Source organism: Schistocerca piceifrons, chromosome 7 (assembly GCF_021461385.2).
Source record: "Schistocerca piceifrons isolate TAMUIC-IGC-003096 chromosome 7, iqSchPice1.1, whole genome shotgun sequence".
Lineage (NCBI taxonomy): Eukaryota > Metazoa > Arthropoda > Insecta > Orthoptera > Acrididae > Schistocerca > Schistocerca piceifrons.
The window spans coordinates 232885101-232904554 of record NC_060144.1 but is presented as its reverse complement, the minus strand read 5'-3'; the positions used below and the strand labels follow the sequence as shown (position 1 = coordinate 232904554).

Sequence of the window (19454 nt, the reverse complement as noted above, 5' to 3'; positions counted from 1 at the left end):
TCGAAAAAGGCTAGAAATGTTAGCAATTCCATGCTATCTTTAACACATTATACTTTATTTGCTTGGGTGAGAACCCGTTCTTGTTTATAGGCTTGCAGCATGACCGGTATCAGTCCAGCTAATTAAATGCACACATTCAAGGGTTGACTGTACCTGCTATCAACAACAAATCCGACTCGGTTCTTGAGTCCACAGGTAGAATAGGAAGTGTAGTAAGCAAAGACAGAATGGAAAAGACCGTATGTTAAGGGGGGAAAATAGGAATAATAATAATAATTATTATTATTATAATTATAATAATAATAATAAGAAGAAGAAGAAGAACAATCGTGTCGGATTTGTTGTTGATAGCAGGTACAGTCAACCTGTGAATATAAGCCTTAATAATAATAATAAAAATCTCTGCTTTAAAAACCAAAATGCAAAATTAGCTCTTACTAATGAAGAAAGCTGCAAAGCTGTCGAAGTTTACTTCGCCAATTTACTAAATTGTCCAGAACCCACAGAAAGATTCCCACTAAAGAACCCGCACACACCAAACACGACTCAATACCACTCTCAAAAGAAGAAATCCTCAAGCACATCCACCATCTCAAAAACAACGAATCGGCTGGTGAAGACAACATAGTAGCAAACTACTGAAAAATTTAGGCCCTAAATCACTTGACGAGCTCACGCAAATTATTAAAGAAATTTGGACAACAGAAGAATTACCTGACGATTGGAAGTGTGCACTTATCCACCCCCTGCACAAAAAAGGCGACAGAACGGATGTCAACAATTATCGAGGCATTTCACTACTGCCGGCAGGTTTGGCCGAGCGGTTCTAGGCGCTTCAGTCTGGAACCGCGCGACCGCTACGGTCGCAGGTTCGAATCCTGCCTCGGCCGTGGATGTGTGTGATGTCCTTAGGTTAGTTAGGTTTAAGTAGTTCTAAGTTCTAGGGGACTGATGACCTCAGATGTTAAGTCTCATAGTGCTCAGAGCCATTTCACTACTTCCATTACTACAAGATCTTCTCTTCATGCCTATTGCAGAGAACATAGGAACAAATTGAAGATTGGGTAGTATCAAGAAGGTCTCTTACTCGGACGTTCCTGCCCTGAAAAAATTTTTGATGCAAAAACAACGTCGAAGTACAGAGCTATTAGCCCACCATACGCACATTCGTCGACTTCAAGAAGGAATATGACAATAGAACTCGGACTTGAACAGAAAATACGTAAACTCATTGAACAGACACTCTGCAACACAACCTCTAAAGTAAAATTCATGGGTGAAATCTCGGAATGTTTTGAGATCAGAACTGGAGTAAGATAAGGAGACAGACTATTTCCAATTGCGTTCAATATCATTTTGGACAAGGTCATAAGGGAATGGGAGAGAGTGCTTACAAAACGTGGCCTATGGAAACCAGTGAAGATTGGAAGAAAAACTGAAGTCAACTGCCTAGCCTTTGCCGATGACCTTTCAGTTTTGACAGACAATGAACAAAATGCAATACATCAAATAGCAATACTTAAGGAATGCGCCGAGAAGGTTTGCTTGAAAATTTCTTTTGAGAAAACTGGATTTATTTGTACACTCTTAAACATACTGAATGTCACCACAAAATATGGACGGATAAACAGAGTTCCACATTTTAAATACCTGGGGGAAATTTTGGAACCCATTAGCCTAGAAAAAAAATCTTAAGAAACTAGAGCACAGAAACTAAACAGAGCCCACGGTCGAACACACCAACTTTACAACAAATAGTGCATGTCCAAAAATCAGGCACTACAGCACTGTCATTAAGCTCGAGGTGCTATACGCAGCAGAAACCTCCTCAAAGATGCTACTGCAAAATCTACAAAAAGAAGAACGAAAGATCATTAGGAAAATCCTTGGGCCACGAAAAACTGAAGCTGGATATAGACTGCAAACCAACAAGACTACAGAGGAAATTTCAAATATTGCTGCTGACATTAGAAAATGACGCCTTACATTCTATGGACACATACACAGACTTCTTAAGTATAGACTCACACACCAGATACTCACAGCCACTGAAAACCTTAAAGGTATGGCATGGGCCGAACAAGTACGAAGAGACCTTACTGATGCTCAACTCACCATCCAGGACACAGCAGACCTTAACACCTACAGAAGCAAACTAGACAAGTGGAAAGTCCAGCCAGAGACAAGAGCAAAAAAGACTCGTACAAAGTGAACGGATGATAGACAGAAAGAAAGCCACGAGCGAGAAAATGAAGGTCTCATGGAAAAACCGCAGGAAGAGTTGTAGAATGGCTCTGAGCACTATGGGACTCAACATCTGGGGTCATCAGTCCCCTAGAACTTAGAACTACTTAAACCTAACTAACCTAAGGACATCACACACATCCACGCCCGAGGCAGGATTCGAACCTGCGACCGTAGCGGTCGCGCGGTTCCAGACTGTAGCGCCTAGAACCGCACGGCCACCTCGACCGGCAGCTGTAGAAGCTTCACGTGATCCACAATGGGTCTACTACGTGTGTAATTAATAATAATAATAATAATAATAATAATAATAATAATAATAATAATAATAATAAATAGACATTACCAAACTCGTGAAGAGAATACTGGAACAGTATTCTTCTCTTTAGACGCTCGTGGAGACTATAGTTTGCAAATCTGTGTGTACCAAATACTGATTTAAACAAATTATTATTATTATTATGTTTAAACATTTTACTATTATTAAAACCGTGTGAATATGGATCACGTTGAAAGCAAACGAGATGGGACGTTATATTTGCGACGGCGAGGACTGAGTGAGGTAGGGGTGGGGGAGGGAAGGAGCAGTGCACAGTCTGGCTCCTCCTCCCCCAGAACGGAACCCTGGACCCGCGCCTGGATAATGACCACTACCTACAATGGTCCACTCCATTTGATGCAGACTGTTCCTTCCGCGATTGAAGCGGATGAGGAGCTTTCGTCACGAGACGTATTAGGTATGCGAAGTCCTTTGGCTACGAACGAGCCCTCTCAAACTGCAATCTCCCTCTTGCGTTCTTGCTGTTGTCTTCCGTCCGAAGACTGGTTTGATGCAGCTTTCCACGCTAGTCTATCCTGTTCAAGCATTTTCATCTCCGAATAACTACTGCGACCTACAAGAATTTGAACTTGTGTACTTCAATCATCTCAGCTCCTTTCATGCTCAGTCAGTCTAGTAGTTACAGCCCTACCTGACTAACCTACATATAATTTGCCACACAAATTGCAGGAAATCCTATAAATTCCAGTCCTTTCTAAAGGTGTAATTTTGACTTCACAGAATATGAAGAACAGTATTTCTAGCTGGAGTGTATTTCCTGGATGTTAGTTTGCTGGTAAGTACCGGTGAACTCCTACCCACATACAGCATGAGGCCCATTTGTTATCAACATGGTTTATTGCTTTCAGAGGAAGATATAAACGTGGTTCATGGGCACGTATCAAGAACATTAAGTCGAAAACCGTGATCCTGTTGTCATAGATGTTGCAGAAGGCGGCACATGGGCAGTTTAGCCGACTAGTTTAAGTCTGAAAGTAAATGCGCTCTTTAGGCGCCCGACTGTTACATTTCTTTCCCATGCCTGATATCGATTTTAAGGATGTTTTCATTTTTGAATTATACACCACTTCTAAGTATCTTTATGTGAAAAACATCTTTAATAATAATCATGCACTTGCCTAGGAAGGTGGTTTGACAACAATGAAACTGAGCATGTGGCGAACGAACCATTAGACCGTCCACTCTGTTCGCTGACTTTGCGATCTCTGTCTGCCATCCATTTCCAAATCTAACTATATCTGCGAATGGAAAAAATTCTGAACAGGTTATGGTAAACTTAAAATAGTGGCAAACTATTCAAAAGAGCACTTTATGGGTGGGCTAACCACTGGAAAAAAAATTTGGATGCAGTACACAGACCAGCCTAAAGGGCCTCACACTGAAAAATAAGCGCGTTATTTATCTAAAAAGACAGCCTTTCACTTGCAGTTTGGGAACTTTGCACTTTGGACTCGTAGAAGAGGTCCTGGCGCTGTTAAGTAATCACACCCACAGCAATCCAGTTCGTAATAAATGACTTCTATTGTCTACATAAGTTGTTTCAGAGCTGTTACCAACGAGCAATGCCTAATAGATAAAAATCCACAACAACATTTCAGCCCAACATTCTCCTTAGAGTTTAATTGTTGACGAGTTAAATGGTCACCGGTCAGAAAAGCGAAGCAATTTATTTGCGATATCTTAGAACTTGCGTATGGACTTGCAGGCTCATCTGGTTTCCATACTTACGTCAGCAGCAGTTGCGACGGCCCGCGACACTCCGAAGTTGATCTGTAAAAAAAACGCAATCCATAAAGTGGACAACCAACAACAATCGAACAAGAAAACTTAGTCAGTATCAGCGTGTGACATACGTCGGAAAAAAATAGAAATACAACAGATTTAGGTTTATCACATGACAATCGGTTCGCGGTGCAAAGGCTAAACTGGATAAATTTAAAGATGCTTACAAATGATTTGATACGTGCCGCTTCACAACAGATGAGTCATACAGAACGAGACACATCACTGAAGACAATTCTGTTTCAGTCAATGAGACGTATATGGCATAAGACGTATATGGAGACGTCCTGAACAGCGGTGGGTACCAATCCGACCGTCACTCACTATACGGCCCCACAACAGCGAGTGCCCTTTCTTTTCATAAAAGGCCTGCTTTGGTTGTCGTCCACGGCATCCTCACAGCACAGCGGTACGTCGACGATATTCTACGCCCCATTTTGTTGCCCTTCATGGCGAGCCACCCCGGGTTTGCTTTTCAGTTAGTTAATACCCGCCCGCACACTGTGTGTGTGTGCTGCTTGACTTCGTACTCGCTATTCCCTACCTTGGCCAGCAAGGTTGCCGGATCTCTCCCCAAATGAAAACGTTTGGAGCATTTGGGCAGGTCACTCCAATCAACTCGCGACTTGGATGATTTAACGCGCACATTGAGCAGAATTCGGCACGATGCCCTCAGGCGGATAGTCAACAACTCTATCAATCAGTGCGAAGCTGAATAACTGCTTGCATGAGGGCCAGAGGTGGACACACGCGTTATTGACTTGCTCAATTTGTGAAGGTCTTTCTCTTGAATAAATCATCCATTTTTCAGTAATTGTGATGATTTGTTTGTCTGTACGTGTACATCACACTTACCGATTTCCATCCCATTAAGATAATTCCTTCGTGGCGGTTTTTTTTTGTCATCTTAGTGCATATGAGAAACAATCTGTCTAATGGTTTCAGTATCCCTTTATTGTAGTTAAAACTGACTGTCAGAAAGAAAAGTAGACCGCACATTTTCACAGCACAGTATTTTCTTTCTCGATGACTGATTTAACAGATGATATGTACATTGTAGTTTTTTTAAAAAATATATACATCCCTGTATATCAGATTTTTTATTAGAGTATCGTGTAAAAACTGGAAAAAACTGGTTAAGAACTTTTCGAGGATTTTGCTAACAATGTTTTCTCTTTATATATTACATATACATACCTATATATCATAAAAATACATACGCTATTTCTATCCAAATATTTATTAGAGCACTATGTGAGGATCTGAAGTAAATCGGTGAAGAAGTTTGAGGTTTTTGGCAACATCGTCTTATCTGTATATAGTAGAATAGATTAACAATCCAGAGCCACCGTGGAAGTAGGTACGAGTAACGCGATTTACAATCCGTATATAAGGGAAGACTACGTAACACTTTTATCATTCTGAAATCTCATTTGAATGTCGTTTTTCTGTGAGCACATCGTGTCGTGTGGCGTGTAAGGAGGAGGAATGTCAACCAGCATTGTAGGAATTCAACAGCGGCAGCATCGTGGGCTATTAACAATGCGTTTTATCATTCCATGATACTGCTGCCCGTGTTGGTCGGAATACGACTGTCAGGAGAACACGGTATCGATGAATTCAAAAGAGCCACGCTCAACGGCATGCAGGATCTCAGTGGCCTCGCGCAATAACTCCAGGCATGTTCTTGGCTCGGCCGCGCAGAATAGTCACGTTCCTTCAATCTGTGTGCTTGTATCAAGACAAGTATCGACACGGACAAAGCGACTACGTTTGGAGCCTTACGGGCTGCCAGCATGGGAACCACTGTTGCGCTCTAATTTCGCTGCAGCTGAGAGAGACGCATCCAACGGCAACCCCACACAGCAATGGCACCACGCCGGCTTTCCAGACGTGTTTCGGTTCCGCGTACAGTGGAGGCTCTGAGGAGAACTAAGACTGTCAAACTGCATTCATTATCGCCACATTGGTCCACCACATGGCGAGGTGGCATGGAGTGCCATTGGGACCACAACACGATAACTTCTGCTTTGCATAGCAAATTTTTGATGTATTAAGGTTGGCGGCTGTGCCCTGTCTTCGTCGTCTCCATGACGTTGTCTTTCAACTAGGTAACACAAGATCACATGAATATCTATGTCTGCACACATAATCCCCAAGCCACCGTACAGTGTATGGCGGAGGGTACCACTTACTACTGCCAGTGATTTCCTTTCCTGTTCCACTCGAAAATAGAGCGAGGGAAAAATGACTATATGCCTCCTCCGTACGAGATTTAATTTCTCGCATCTTCTTTTCGTGGTATTTATGCGAAATTACCGTTGGCGGCAGTTCTACATCTACATCTACGCAGATACTCTGCAAATCACATTTAAGTGCCTGGCAGAGGGGTCATCGAACCACCTTCACAATTCTCTATTACTCCAATCTTATATAATGCGCGGAAAAAAATGAACACCTACATCTTTCCATACGAGCTCTGATTTCCCTTATTTTATCGTGGTGATCGTTCCGCCCTATGTAGATCGGTGTCAACGAAATATTTTCGCATTCGGAGGAGAAAGTTGGTGATTGGAATTTCGTGAGAAGATTTCGTCGCAACGAAAAGCGCCTTTCTTTTAATGATGTCCAGCCCAAAGCCTGTATCATTTCTGTGACACACTCTCCCATATCTCGCGATAATATAAAACGTGCTGCCTTTCTTTGAACTTTTTCGATGTACTCCGTCAGTCCTATCTGTTAAGGATCCCACACCGCGCAGCAGTATTCTAAAAGAGGACGGACAAGCGTAGTGTAGGCAGTCTCCTTAGTAGGTCTGTTACATTTTCTAAATTGAATTGTTCTGCAGTCGGTCTCAAATGAGGGTTTTCTAAATTCCCACAACAGTGACTCCCGAAAAGAGCGCCATCTTCTCTCCGTATGTTCACATTTGAGTTCACGAAGCATCTGTATGATACTTGCAAACTGACAGAATCTTCTGGTAACAAATCTAGCAAAACGTCTCTGAATTGCTTGGTCTCTTCCTTTATTCGACCTTGTGAGGATCAGTACTCTAGAATAGGTCGCACTAGCGATCTATACGCCGTCTCCTTTATGGGTGAGCTACACTTTTCCGTAATTCTCTCATTCCGTTTCATATCGCTTTGCAACGTTACGCCTATATATTTAATCGACCTGACTGTAAAGCTGTACGCTGGTAATGCTGCATTCGAACATAACAGGTTTGTTTTACCTACTCTTCCGCATTACTTACTTTTTTTCTACATTTAGAGCAAGTTGCAATTCATCACACCAATTAGAAATTTTTTCTGCGTCATCTCGTATATTCCTACATTCACTCACCGATGACAGCTTCCCGTACACCACAGCACAGCAAACAACCACAAATTGGTGCTCATACTGCCCGCAAGGTCATTTATACATATAAAGAATAAAAGCTTCCCTCTGGCACTCCTGACTGTACCCTTGTCTCTGACGAACACTCGTCATCGAGGACCACGTACTTGGTCGTATTACTTAAAAAGTCTTCAATCCACTCTCATATCTGGGTACCGAATCCGTATGTTCGTGCCTTCGTTAACAGTCTACAAAAAGTCACCGTGTCAAACGCTTTTCGGAAATTTATAAATACAGAATCTGTCTGTTGTTCTTACTCCATGGTTAACAGGATATTATGCGTGAAAAGGGCAAGATAAGTTTCGTGCGACCGATGCTTTCTCAAACCTTGCCGATTTGTGGACAGTAGCTTCTCAGTCTGAAAGAAATTTATTACATTCGAAATCAGAATGTGTTCAAGAATTCTGCAGGAAACCAGTGCTAGGAATATTGGTCTGTAATTTTGCGGATCTGTTCTTTTATCGATCTTATATACGAGAGTCCCCTGCGCTTTTTTTCCAGTCGCTTGAGACTTTGCGCTGCGCGAGAGAGCAGGCTGTTCAGATTTATCTCAATACATACGACGTTCGACCACTGCCGAGGCCAACGTGTTCTTCAGATCTTTCTCACCCGTTGGAAACATTTGGTCATGGCAAGCGGAGAGACTGGCACGCCACCAAACGCCAACCACTGCAACTACTGAATTCTTGCACTAAGTTGAAGCAGCGTGGAATGATACACCTGTACCTGTGACCAAAGCTCAGTTCGACTACACGCCTAACCGGTTTAGAGACGTTGTCGCTATAAGAGGTGGCAGCAATTTCACTCTCAGTATACCGCCAAATCACCTACAAATTTAATAGCGTAATCTTACTACCATAATGCATACATACAATATTTGTGTTGTTGTCTGTTCTTCATGTTGTTGGCGTTTTAATGGCCACTAGCGTACTTACAATTGGACATTATCAAGTTTTTCGGTATCTTTCCTGAGTTTTGGACAGAGTCGTCTCTGTCATACTACGTTCAAGAGTGAGTTCATTATCATTCGACATTCAGGATTGGCTGCGACTTGCGATATAACACAATTAAAGGACGCCGTGGTATCGGGCAGTACTTGTTCTAGGAGCGACCGGAGTAATAGAGTCGGCTGCCACAACAAAGAGACGCCCACCACTCAACGCTGTCGACGTATTGCAGGCACAGCGAAGCATAGGCCTAGGCCGCGCTACTGGCTTGCCTCTGGCCACCACCAGCTGTGTAAACGCCGGCCTGCGTTCACGCCTGATGCAGAGAAGTGCAAACCTAGAACCCGTCAGCGGGCGTCTCCAGAGCAGCTGTCGAACTCGCCTCCAGAGCAGCTGTCGAACTCTCGATTGCATTAATGTATCGTAAGCGCCACGCCTTACACAGCACTCACATACGACTTGATGAAGAACTTGGATGTGTTTCACAGGACGGTTGCTAAGCGCACAGAAAAGATCAGTGCTCTCGTCATTGTGATTTGCAACTGAAGCGCTCTCAAGCGGAACCACAAAGATTTTGAAACTTCCGTGCTAATTAAAACTGTATTCTGGACCGTCACGCGTTTCTGGCCTTCCCAAACTTCCCAGGAGCTCTCCTGGATATCTTACTGCAATGGCACTCCCGGAAGAAAGAATACTGCTGAAAACTGGCTTAGCTACAACGCAGATAACTGTTTTGACAGTGAATATTTCAACCTGTCCCGGAGTAAGCGCTTTTTGAAACAAATTTTTCCACCTGACTGTAAATTACTATTCATTTATTTCATACAATCGTGATTTCGGCTTTATAGGCCTTTTCAAGTGCATGATGGACTGAAAATTAATAATCTTCGTATATCCATAGTTGAAATGGAGGACAGTGGGTCGTCAGCTGGTATAAATTTATGTGAAAAATGAAGAAATTCCTCCAGCTGTGTTTAAGGTGTTGATTTTATTTTAGTAACTAGTTTCAACGTTGTAACAATGTCATATTCAGACCCTATAAAATATACCATACATACAACAAGCAATTTGACATCAGTAATCTATGAATTATTATGTAAACAAATATATTATAAACATATTACATAATGGACGAATTCAATAAAATTAATTACATTTTGGCCGTTTTCATTTAATGCAATCATTCTGGAAATCAACAATTTATGTGGTACCAATAAGTACAAATGAAATTATATATACATGATCGTTTTTATTACAGATCAATGTTTAGCATTAAATGAAATGGGAGTATATATATATAAAAACTTAAGTGACAGGCGTTACGCTTAGGGATAATAAATAGTGCTAAAGGTAATATGCATTGCTAATCAGACATATGTAGGGTAAGATCCATTATTAAAGAATAGTAAAGGGAAGGAAAGGCTGTGATTGACGTTGTTTAAGTAACTTGCTACACTGTCAAATGGTTCAAATGGCTCTGAGCGCTATGGGACTTAACGTCTAAGGTCATCAGTCCCCTAGAACTTAGAACTAATTAAACCTAACTAACCTAAGGACATCAAACATCCATGCCCGAGGCAGGATTCGAACCTGCGACCGTAGTGGTCGCGCGGTTCCAGACTGTAGCGCCTAGTACCGCTCGGCCACCCCGGCCGGCGCTACACTGTCACTTTAGTATGATGACAATGCAGTGTTATGCAAACATAACTCTATTTCTACCTTTCCCTCCCTTCTTTAATAATGGATCTTACCCCACATATGTCTGATTAGCAATGCATATTCCCTTTAGCACTGTATATTATCCCTAAGCGTTAACACCTGTTACCTAAGTTTTTTTATATATACTCCCATTTCATTTAATGCTTGACATTGATCTGTAATAAAAACGATCATGTATATATAATTTCATTTGTACTTATTGGTACCACATAAATTGTTGATTTCCAGAATGATTGCATTTAATGAAAACGGCCAAAATGTAATTAATTTTATTGAATTCGTCCATTATGTAATATGTTTATAATATATTTGTTTACATAATAACAAATAGATTACTGATGTCAAATTGCTTGTTGATTTTATAGGGCCTGAAGATGACGTTGCTACAACGTTGAAACTAATTGCTAAAATAAAATCAACCCCTTAAACACAGCTCGAGGAATTTCTTCATTTTTAATATGAAAATTAATAGTGTGCTTCCCATAAAGAGCAAGGCATAGGAACGAAAAGTCATTGTGTATTTCGAAACATTACTTACATGTTACAACATGCTCTGTCCAGTCATATTAATGTGACCACCGCCTATATTCGACGTCAACGTGCAGTCGCAGATGGCCGGTGGTAGTACTAGCAGTGGAGGATGTGTACAGTGTGTGGGGGGATGCGGAAAACAGTGCAGTCGTTGTCGAAGTGCGAAAACGGTGCGATTTATTTGAAAGCCAAAAGAAAATGATAATCGTCCTTCGGGCCAAGGATGGAACCACTTGCGAAACGGCTAAATTTGCAAACTGTTCACGACCCTCAGTGGTTACAGTATACCGCGCATGGCAAAATGGCGCTATCCAAAACCAGCGCCGAGCCAACTGTGGTGGACCACGGGCCATAGATGACACGGCTAAACGACGTCTTTGCAGATGTTTATACGGGCAACTATTGAGCAACAGACCGCCCAGATGATCCAATGGACTAACAACACTATCTCCTTAACGACCGTTCAGCTAACGTTCCTACATATGGGCCACCGCAGCACGTGTCTGGTTCGTGGCTTCATGCACCCAAGCTGACTTCAGTTCTCCGGTGAAGAAGGCTGGAATTAGCACACCAGTATCGCAACTGGACGTCCACTGAGTGGCGAAAGGCGGCCTCCTCTGATGAAACGTTTTATGCTCCATCTTGCAGATGGCCGCTGGCGTGAACGACGTGTACCGTCTGAAAGCCGACATCCTGGAACTATCGTGGAAGATACAGGCCGGAGGAGGCAGCGTTAAGGTCTAGGGAATGTTTTCGTGGCATTCCCTGGCCGATCTCGTAATTCTGGAAGACAGCGGATCAATGCAAGTACGTGTCTATCCTTAGGGATAACCATGTTCACCTCCACATGCAGTTTTTTCTTCCTCGGCTCGATGGCATGTACTAACGGGACAATGCTGCTTGTGACACAGCTCCCGGTACATGCATGGTTCGAAGAGCATCAGGTTGAGTTTACAAAACTTCGTGCATTAAAACCCAATCGAGAATCTGTGGGAACACCTCGATAGGGTTGTTCGCGCCGTGGATCACCAACCGAGGAAGCTAGCGCTGCTGGCCACGCCTCTGGAGTCGTCATGGCTCCACATCCTTGTCAGTACCATCCAGAACCGCATTGACTCCCTTCTTGCACGTCTCCCTCCGGTTCACTCCATAAATTGTTGTTATTCGGGATTTTGACTGGGGTCACATTAATGTGACTGAACAGTGTAACTAACCTGTCAGCGTAACATGCCATCGCCGAGAAAACATGTGCCTCGTCTTACAAAACCTATTGCCGTATAATAGAATATGAGGATATCTTGTTGTTGTTGTTGTGGTCTTCAGTCCTGAGACTGGTTTGATGCAGCTCTCCATGCTACTCTATCCTGTGCAAGCTTCTTCATCTCCCAGTACCTACTGCAACCTACATCCTTCTGAATCTGCTTAGTGTAGTCATCTCTTGCTCTCCCTCTACGATTTTTACCCTCCACGCTGCCCTCCAATACTAAATTGGTGATCCCTTGATGCCTCAGAACATGTCCTACAAACCGGTCCCTTCTTCTGGTCAAATTGTGCCACAAACTTCTCTTCTCCCCAATCCTATTCAATACTTCCTCATTAGTTATGTGATCTACCCACCTAATCTTCAGCATTCTTCTGTAGCACCACATTTCGAAAGCTTCTATTCTCTTCTTGTCCAAACTATTTATCGTCCATGTTTCACATCCATACATGGCTACACTTCATACAAATACTTTCAGAAACGACTTCCTGACACTTAAATCTATAGGCCTACTCGATGTTAACAAATTTCTCTTCTTCAGAAACGCTTTCCTTGCCATTGCCAGTCTACATTTTATATCGTCTCTATTTCGACCATCATCAGTTATTTTGCTCCCCAAATAGCAAAACTCCTTTACTACTTTAAGTGTCTCATTTCATAATCTAATTCCCTCAGCATTACCCGACTTAATTCGACTAAATTCCATTATCCTCGTTTTGCTTTTGTTGATGTTCATCTTATATCCTCCTTTCAAGACACTGTCCATTCCGTTCAACTGCTCTTCCAAGTCCTTTGCTGTCTCTGACAAAATTACAATGTCATCGACGAACCTCAAAGTTTTTATTTCTTGTTCATGGATTTTAATACCTACTCCGAATTTTTCTTTTGTTTCCTTCACTGATTGCTCAATATACAGATTGAATAACATCGGGGAGAGACTACAACCCTGTCTCACTCCCTTCCCAACCACTGCTTCCCTTTCATGTCCCTCGACTCTTATAACTGCCATCTGATTTCTGTACAAATTGTAAATAGCCTTTCGCTCCCTGTATTTTACCCCTGCCACCTTCAGAATTTGAAAGAGAGTATTCCAGTCAACATTGTCAAAAGCTTTCTCTAAGTCTACATTTGCTAGAAACGTAGGTTTGCCCTTCCTTAATCTAGCTTATAAGATAAGTCGTAGGGTCAGTATTGCCTCACGTGTGCCAACACTTCTACGGAATCCAAACTGATCTTCTCCGAGGTAGGCTTCTACTAGTTTTTCCATTCGTCTGTAAAGAATTCGCGTTAGTATTTTGCAACTGTGACTTATTAAACTGATAGTTCGGTAATTTTCACACCTGTCAACACCTGCTTTCTTTGGGATTAGAATTATTATATTCTTCTTGAAGTCTGAGGGTATTTCGCCTGTTTCATACATCTTGCTCACCAGATGGTAGAGTTTTGGAGGATATCTTATGTTGTGTTTAACAGCCAATGCACTTCTGTGACCTGCCGTTCTCCATCCCTTGCATCAACTGACGTTAACATCTGTAAAAACAGCGGCAGAGATCATAGCAAAGCGGCATGAACGAGTGAGCAACCTGATCTTTGGATTACCGGAAACATTACCAGGAATGGAAAGACAGGTATTTATGTTCTAGGTGATTAATATATCCTTGTAATACACGCTCATAACATATTTATGAAATACTCCGTACACAGAGTGTAAACATAACCACTTTAGGTGTACAAAAAAAAAAAAAACTGGCCTCAGAAATAATAGCTTAGATGCAGTATCATAAAATAGTGATTCACTGGTTCCTAGAGACCTGTCTAAAAGAAATCATACATATACCGCAATATACACCCCCCCCCCCCCAAATCTACCGTAAAACACTGTTCAAGAAAACTGGGAAATCTGATGGCAAGGGACGGGTTGGTTATACGAAATATAGGGGGAGGTGGCAAGGAGGGAGGGGGCGCAGAGGCGTGTGGTTGTTTGGGAGTGAAGAGGACAGTTGAGGAGAGCAGGTGGTGTTGGGGGCGGATGGCGAATGTGGCAGTATGTGCTATTGCGAAACTTATTGGCAGAATGAAACTATATGCCGGACCAGGACACGAATGAGGAAACTTGTCTTTCGGGCAATGAGATTTTAAATTTCAAAACAAAAAAACCTTATCACACAGGTTTTGATTCCCAAAATGGCACGCGTGAAATAGATGCGTTAATTTAATACAGATTTCGATAGAAAACTGGTGGATAAAAAACCTAAAGAACATTCTGGGGGCGATTAAAACGTTGCTAACAGAGACTTCGCATTACAAGTACATGTGTGTCGCAAGTCAAAATTGGTATACAAACTGATAATAAACCCTCCGTTTCTGACACATAGCAGGCGTAATTTTGAAAATATTAATTAATTTACAAAAGGCAACTCAGATCATTGTTACTCTCTTTCTTTTCTGTTCTTCCAATCAAGTCCTCAGCCACCCTAAATACAAAGAAAACTCATCATGGATTACATCTTCACTGTTAACTTATCCTACTGAGACAAATGACAGCACACAGTAACGCCTCCACTGCTTCAATATCTCTTCATATTGCTTGCTTTTCTTCCGGTATCAACACTATCTCTTAAGCATTAATAATATTCCAGTTATCGATCACAACAACGCTGAACAACAACGGGCTGTGAGCGTTGCCCCGAAGTGCCCCCAACGCACAGAACAAAACTGCCGTTTCAACTAGTCTCTACGTGCAAGAAATTCTGTGTTGCAGGACCGCGCCTCACGGCTAGTAGCTTCCTAAGTCTTTCCTTATCATCTTACATCCTCTAAGCAACAGGACAGGGCGGGGTACAGCAGTGGCAGAACTTCCGTTATTTCAGCCAAATCTCAGCGAACTGTGAATGGGGCGAAAGGGTTTCCAAATTGGGAATATTTCGGATTTCTAGTTTCGGCGTTCACCTCATAATCAAAGAGAATCCCCTGAAACCCTTGGTCGCAACTGATGTACTGAAACTGATTTCAGTTCAACTCTGGGACTATGATATTCCAGATAAAAATTACTGTGTGTGTGTGCGTGTGTGTGTGTGTGTGTGTGTGTGTGTGTGTGTGTGTGTGTGTGTGTCAGCTTAGAACTGGACTATCCATGACACACCACCTTGCAGCAGTATTTCTCGTTAAAAGTACACTCATATCTTCAAAAATAGCCCGTAACAACTAAGCAAGGCATACTTATTAAAATACGACTCAACAAGCACCTCAAATCGCGAAATGAGCTCTAATGAATGGTGCTGATTAATAATCTTCCACTTAATCTGAAAAAATCAGTGAAGTGAATACGCAACATTTATATAGCTGCATATACTCGCTTTCTGAGTATATCGCAATGTTACGCCGTGTAAGGACCTTGATAAAATAATCACCTAGCGTTAGCCTCTAACAGTCCACTAATTGGTTTAAGCAATAGTGGTAATTAGGATGCACACGCCACGAGTTAGCGACAGACAAAGAGTCACACACATACACACACACTGACTTCCATAAATAAATGCATATAACTGGACGCGTACCTTCTTTCTGTGACTGTGAGTTCAACTGCTGCAAGCGACAAAGTCATTTTAACCAGAAAAAAAAATCTCATCACGACGCGTTTCGGAGGCCTCGCTCCAACTTCAGGTAAATGTAATTACTGTAATATGGCATTGCTGTTACGTGGAGATGCTGGTGTCACATGCTCTGTGGGAAAAAAAGTTTGCGAGCATAAAAAGACACTGTAGCTACGACAGACTTAATGGGAAATTTGGAATGAAAAAATTTCTGGATATCAGAGCTGACAAAAAATATTGTATTAAGCAAGCACAGAGACCAGACTGTAGATACATGAGTTTAAGCACATGAGAGAGACAGTGGCTGAAAAGGGAACGACACAGAATTTGTAGTATATTCTGAATATTGTTCAATCTCTACGTTGAGCAAACAGTAAAGGAGACCAAGTACAAATGAGGAAAGGGAATTGAAGTAAAAGGAGCAGAAATAAAAATATTGACTTTTGCCGATGATATTGTAATTCTGCCAAAGATAGCAAAGGAGTTGGAAGAGCAGTTGAACAAAATGGATAGTCTTGAAACTATGTTACAAGATGAACATCAACAAAAGTAAAGCAATTATAATGGAATTCGGTCGAATTAAATCAGGCGATGCCGCGAAAAATGAAGTAGAGGCAACATGTGATTTCGTCACGTTGGCATCAAAATAACTCACGGTGGAAGGAACAGAAAGACTGGCTATAGCAAGGAAAGCATTTCTGAAAAAGAGGAATTTGTTAAAATCGATTTTAACTTAAAATGTAAGGAAGTCGTTTTTTCACGGTATTTGTGTGGAGTGAAGCATTGTACGGAAGTGAAATATGGAGGATAAACTGCGGTGACAAGGACTACTGTGCTACACAAGAATGCTGAAGATCAGATGGGTAGATCTCTTAACTCATGAGGAAGCACTGAAATGAGGAATATACGGCACAACATGACTAAGGGATCGTTTGATACGACATATCCTGAACATCACGATTTCGTCAATTTGGTAACGGAGATAAGGAAGGGGATGGAGGGCAATTGTAGAGGAAAGCCTAGGTATGAATACAATAAGCAGATTCAAGTAGCTGTAGGTTGCAATAGTTATGCACATATGAAAAGGCTTGCACAGTATAGACTAGGGTGGATAGCTGCATCGAACCAATCTTTGCACTAAAGACGACGATAACGATAATAGTCAAGTATTAAACAGAAGACGGTTGCAGCTTCGAATCCTGCCTCGGGCATGGATGTGTGTGATGTCCTTAGGTTAGTTAGGTTTAAGTAGTTCTAAGTTCTAGGGGACTGATCACCACAGATGTTAAGTCCCATAGTGCTCAGAGCCATATTAAACAGAAGAAAGCATCGGAGTCTCGGTGGGTTCTACACTGTTTTTGTCTTACTTAACGCATACTTCCCCCGCGGCAGTGTAAAAAATATCACGTTGCGTCGTGCTTCGGAGTCCATGTTAATCCGTTGGCCTCTCTGTAATTGGTAGGATTTGTCAGTTCAAAGATACGAGGAAGGCAAGGATATATTACCTCCGAAAGGACCATACCTCATACAGATCTGTGATGTTGAGCTGAGAGCCGATTTATCATACCTTATTCTTAGTGGTTTGTACAGAATAGTAACGCCGCACGCAGTTAACAACGGCTGTCTTCAATAGCCTGATAGCATCAGCTGCGGTGGAACCACTCGAGTACTGATCAGCCAATGCTTGAAAGAATATAGACAGAAATTAAAAGTTTTAAGAATGAGAAGCGATGATGATGCCGTTGAAATGGGGTGAGATGAAAATGGCGATGACTTGGAATGAGATGCGCATGGAGATACCGATGAGATAGGTCTAGCGATGAAATGGGATGAAATGTATAGCGCGTAACACAACAATGATTTCATAGTATACAGCGCATTATCTGCTGTTTTAGTTTCTGCAACTGCTTTAGTGGTGGTAATCTGGAAATCGTTCGATAGTTTGAAAACAGAAGTAATATCAAATACATATAACTCCAATTATCCCACATCTTCAGGCGCTGCTGTATAGTGTGCAGTCTGTAGGACGCACCGATATCCACATGTACAGAGTTTTATGTACGAGTAGATATATAGTGATCAGAAACAGTCAGAAAAGCTTGTAAGAGTGTTGCAGGGTAGGTTGTGTTCAGAAGTAATTGTTTTGCGAGCGTCAGTTCAAGCGACCCTCCAAAAACGGTGTCGCCAAATGTACTTGTTTACGCCTTCGCCAGCACACCGGTCGGCACTAGGAAACATTGTATAACAGGCGCTGAACTAAGCGCGCCTACGACGAGAGAAGACAAAGACGCCCCCAGGCTACACGCCGACAATGCCCCCTGGGCAGCATGCATATAGGCCGCCGCCGCCTACCTAGCTGTCTCAATCTCAGTACGTCGCATCGGGAATCAGTTCGCATTGCAACTCAGTACGTCGCACTGTGCTCTATTCTTCCATAGTGATAGTCGTCACCTCATGCGTAAGTTAGCTGTCAGGGAACGTTAGTTATTGTATACAGTTGTGATATGGACACGGACAAGATTCAAGAATTAGTGCGTGTTACTTGATTGCTGTTAACCACAGAACTTCAGATTGGACATCATTGAAGTCAAGTACTCAATCGGTTCCTGTAATAAAGTGAATTTTAACCACGTGTGCATTTTGTGTTCTAGTGAGAGGAAACCGGCCACCCACCTATCTATCATACGACCCTGTCCTCATCCAGCCAGGAACCACAAAGCATTACAAGATGGCACAGCCACAACACCAAAAGTTTTCTTCGTCTGGTTTCCTAAAACCGAAAAGGACAGCCGTACAAAAATTGGACATTGGACGGTAGTAAGAATCGAACCCAAGCCAAAGACTGAGTAGTCTCGTGCGCTACCATCTACGCTATAACAACTGACCCTAATAACTGAATATGCGCGCGCACCGGTCTGGTTGGCTTACTTCGATACTGATTAACTGCGAAACGATGCAACGTATCGATTTTTTCCTTAACAATTACTTCTGAGCACAATCTACCCTGCAACACCCTTACAAGCTTTTCAGACTGTTTCTGAACACCAAGTATTTAATTGGTTGGTGCATAAGTTCGTGGAGTTATTGTTTTGCATGTTGTATTCCCATTGTTATGGGTTTCTTTACGGATTGCCATTTTTATTTGTTCAGTGTAGCAACTTCAGTTAACATATTGTCATTTGGAGATAGTGAGTGGAGCTGTGGACGCTAGAAATTGGCGTGCCAAGGGGTGAAATTTCCGACATGCTCTTCTGTTTTGAGTTCACAAGAAAGGTGATAGCAGCGGAGACAGCCAGAAACATTTGTGCCGTGGATGGGGATAATGCCACTGGACACAGCATGGCAAGAAAATGGCTTTCTTGCTTTAAGGAGGATCGTTTTGACATTAGTGACTCTCCACGTTCACGAAGACCATCGGGGTTTGATGACGATCGTTTAAACGCATTAATCCACAACGATCCACATCAGTGTACTCGAGAAATGGCAAATGTAATAAACTGCGATCATTCCACATCGTGCGACATTTGCATGCAACGGGAAAGGTTCAAAAATCGGCTGTACGGGTACCGCCTGCTTAAAGTCGCAAAAATTAGCAGTTGCCCATACGTGCATCTCTGCTTGCTCATCGCCAACTGGCTCGT

At 42.2% G+C, this 19454-nt stretch overlaps 1 protein-coding gene across 1 annotated transcript in view; it reads right to left on the bottom strand.

Moving 5' to 3' along the window:
- The window catches only part of LOC124804815 (endophilin-A), a 730772-nt gene that overhangs the window by 626631 nt on the left and 84687 nt on the right, over positions 1–19454 (bottom strand). The window contains exon 2 of the mRNA XM_047265154.1: positions 4313–4354. The gene's annotated coding sequence lies outside the window, so the exon portion shown is untranslated. The remainder of the gene's footprint in view (positions 1–4312; positions 4355–19454) is intronic.